Here is a 4,520-nt window from a genome sequence, read left to right on the forward strand (position 1 = left end):
TTCCCTTTATTCAACAGAAATATTATCACTTCCGATTGTACTCTCTCCCTCTCAAATTGCAGATTGTAACTTATTGGATTATGGTTACTACTTCCCAATGGCTCCTTCACTTCGAGGTATCTGACCAATTCTGGTTCGTTGCACAACACGAGATCCAGAATTGCCTTCTCCCTGGTCGGCTCCAGCAGCAGCTGTTCTAAGAATCCATCTCTGAGGCACTCCACAAAGTCTCTTTCTTGAGGTCCAACACCATCCTGATTCTCCAAGTCATCCTGCATGTTGAAAATCCCCATAACAACTGTAGTAACATCTTTAAGACAGGTCAATTTCAGCTCCTGATTCAACTTACATCCCGACATCCAGACTACGTTTGGGGGCCTTTAGATGACTCCCAAGAGGGTCTTTTTACCCTTAGTATTTCGAAGCTCTATCCACACTGACTCTACATCCCCTGACTCTAGGTCCCCCCGCGCAAGGAACTGAATATCGTCCCTTACCAACAAGGCCACCCCACCCCCTCTGCCCGTTAGTCTGTCCTTACAATAGCATGTGCCTTGAATATTCATTTCCCAGGCCCTGTCCACTTGAAGCCACATCTCAGTTATCCCCACAATATCGTATCTGCCAATTTCCAAAAGAGCCTCAAGCTCATCCATCTTATGTCTAATGCTTCGTGCATTCATGTATAGTATTTTTAATTTGTTACTGCTCTCACCCTTCCCATCAACCCTTATTTCACTCAACCTTACAGCATGATGCCTTTCTGAGTTTTCTGCCTCATTGATACCAGAGAAACTCATTATTGGAATACAAATTGTAATTGTTATTTTCATCATTTTTGCAGAATAGCATTACATGTAAGAAAATATAAATCACCTCATAATTTCCATAAGAGTGATTGTTTTCCTATAGTTGTGGAAAGACAACATCATTTGGTACAATAAAGCCATATTGGTAACAAAAGTGTGACCCCACACCTATTTCCAATAATCCACATAGAAGATTAACCTGCTTGAAAGAAGCATGCTTATTTGAGGAACATGGAAAGCTGTGGATTCATACATTGTCATTTCAACCTCGATCTCAATTCTTCCTTTATGAATCCTAAATGAAAAGGAATGCATGTGGTCTCAATCCACATCTGAAAGGATTTGGGCTGATGCCATAAAATTATACATTCTTATTTACTCATGTAGAAGGTGATCATTGTAGATCAATGTTTTGTGCCATAAATCATAGTACTGACTTATTGAAGACAATTCTGGAGAAAAGCATTTATCTCCACTTGGAAAGGCAAGGTTTGATCAGGCACAGTCAGCATGGCTTTGTCAGAGCAGAGTCATGCCTAACAAATTTGATTGCTTTAATATGTTCCAGGGGTGACCAGATATGTGATTAGGTACTGCAGTTGATGTAGTTTATATGGATTTTAGAAAAGCCTTTGACAAGGCCCCACATAGAAGACTTGGTAATTTCATAAAGTAGACTTAAAATTGGCTATGTTGTAGGAGGGACAGGGTGGTGACAGAAACCTGCTTTAGTAATTGGAAGTCAGTGTCCAGGGGAGTACAATAGGGATCTGTGGTGGGTCCCCTAATTTTCTTCATTTATATAAATGACATAGATGACTGTGCGAGGTGTTGGATCAGTAAGTTTGCAGATGATACAAAGATTGGTTGGGTGGTTAACAGTGAGGGTGAATATCTTGGGCTACAAGAAGATATACATAGAATGGTCAAATGGGCAGATAAGTGGCAGATGGAATTTAACTCTTTGGAAGAGTAATTTAACAAAGAAGTATTCAATGAATGGCATGATACTAGGAGTTCTGCAGAACAAAGAAACATTGTTGTCCAAAGATCTCTGAAGGTGGAAAGACATATTAGCAGGGTAGTGAAAAAGGCATATGGGCACTTGCTTCTATCATTTGAAGCAGAGATTAGAAAAACAGGGAAGTCATGTTGGAGTTGTATAAAACTTTGGTGAGATCACAGCTGGAGTACTATGTGCAATTCTGCTTGGCACATTACAGGAAAGATGTGACTGCATTGGAGTAACAGTGGAGGAGATTCATCAAGATGCTGCCTGAGATGGAAAATTTAAGTTATGATGAAAGATTGGAAAGTTTGGGTGGTTTTCATTCGAACAGGGAAAACTGAAGGATGATCAGATTGAAGGATCTGATCTGAATGAAGGGCATGGCCAGAGTGGAAAAGAGCAGCTGTTACCCTTATTTAAAGTCATGAGGGGACACGAGTTCAGAGTGAGGGACAGGAGGTTTGGGGGGATGCGAGGAAAAGCTCATTTACCCAGAAGGTGATGACAGTCTGGAATGCGCTGCCTGATAAGGTGGACAAGGTAAATTGTCTCACATCCTTTAAAAAGTATCTGGATGAGCACGTGTCAGGTCATAACATTCAAGGTTAATGTTCTTAGGAGCATGAAATAACTGAAGGGCAGATATAGTGTTCCCCACCAACTCGCCAGGTGGTGAGGTCGGAAACTATTTAGAGTCATAGAGTCAGAGAGATGTACAGCATGGAAACAGACCTTTCAGTCCAACTCATCCATGCCAACAGATATCCTAACCTAATCTAGTCTCATTTGCCAGTACTTGGCCCATAACCCTTGAAACCCTTTATATTCATATACCCATCCGGATGGCTTTTTCATGTTGTAATGGTACAGAGGCCTGAACACACGCACCAGCTGGTTTCATAACAGGTTCTACCCGACTGTTGTTAGAATACTGAATGGATTCACAAACTCTTAACATGCACCTGTAACTGTGTTTTTGTTTTTGCCGCTGTTTACCTATTATTTACTTATCTATGCTACTTAATTTTGTAATCTGCCCATATTTGCTCACAAGACAAAGCTTTTCACTGTGCCTCAGTACACGTGACAATAAATTCAATACAATTCAATTCAATTCAAGCCTCAACTTCCTCTGGCAGCTCATTCCATACACTCTGTGAGTCTCCGACACTCAAGGGAAAACAGCCCCAGCCTATTCAGCCTCTCCTTGTAGCTCAAATCCTCCAACCTTGGCAATACCCTTGGAAATCTTTTCTGAACCCTTTCAAGTTTCATAATATCCTTCTGATATTATGACCAGAATTCCACACATATTCCAAAAGTGGCCTAACCAATGTCCTGTATAGCTGCAATATGACCTCCCAACTCCTATACTCAAGGCTCTGACCAATAAAGGAAAGCATACCAAACGCCTTCTTCACTATCCTATCTACCTACAATTCCCTTTCAGGGAACTATGAACCTGCACTCCAAGATCTCTTTGTTCAGCAACACTCCCTAGGACCTTACCATTAAGTGTATAAGTCCTGCTCTGATTTGCTTTCCCAAAACAGAACACTTCAAATTTATCTAAATTAAACTCCATCTTCCACTTCTCAGCCCATTGGCCCATCTGATCAAGATCCCATTGTACTCTGAAGTAACCTTCTTTGCTGTCCACTACACCTCCAGTTTTGGTGTCATCTGCAAACTTACTAACTATACCGCCTATGTTCACATACAAATCATTTATATAAATGACGTCTTCAATAAATCCTGCCTATTGTGTCAATGGGTCCCAGATGTGCCACCAAGTGCATGTGCGTGGGATTAGATTGAAGGTCAGCTGTTTCTCACAAGTCCTTGCAGACTTGATGACCCAACGGGACTCTTTTGCACTGTATGATTCTATGATTTTGTGAATATCAGGTTAAACTTAATTCCACACATCTAGGACCCAGTGACACAATGGGCAGGATTTCTTGAAGAAGTAGTTTCCAATCTCACCACTTGGTGAGTTGGTGATGAACATAATAGTCACCCTACAGCCATTTCATGCTCCTAAGAACATTAACTGGCTAATGGATGGTCTTAAGTCCTAATTTGATCCAACTGGCCAGACCATCTGTATTCCCAACAAGATCAGTGCCAGCAATAGTCAAAATTGAACTACAAGGAGTCCCCAAACAGGAAAGACAGGTGAGGCCCCGGGGGAATGAGAAGAGCAGTGAGGTGTCTGTTGATGAAGAGGCCAGTTCTAGAGGGTACACTTATGGGAGGTAGACCTTGAGCAGACACCCAATGTGGAAAGGTGGTAATTGTTCCCTTCACACCCAAGTAGATTGACCTGTCAGACATCCCTCTTTGTCCATGAACACCTCCTGCCTCACAGCGCCAGAGACCTGGGTTCAATTCCCACCTCAGGCAACGTCTGTGTGGAGGAGCCATCCACATCCATTAAGGTTTTACCTGCACATCCAGTAATATCATTTATTGCATCTGTTCTCCCGATGTGGTCTCCTCTACATTGGGGAGACTGGACGCCTCCTAGCAGAGCGCTTTAGGGAACATCTCTGGGACACCGCCCTGTGGCCCAACATTTTAACTCCCCTTCCCACTCTGCCGAGGACATGGAGGTCCTGGGCCTCCTTCACCACCGCTTCCTCACCATCAGACACCTGGAGGAAGAACACCTCATCTTCCACCTCGAAACACTTCAACCC

This window comes from Chiloscyllium plagiosum, chromosome 7, assembly GCF_004010195.1.
Source record: "Chiloscyllium plagiosum isolate BGI_BamShark_2017 chromosome 7, ASM401019v2, whole genome shotgun sequence".
Taxonomy (NCBI): domain Eukaryota; kingdom Metazoa; phylum Chordata; class Chondrichthyes; order Orectolobiformes; family Hemiscylliidae; genus Chiloscyllium; species Chiloscyllium plagiosum.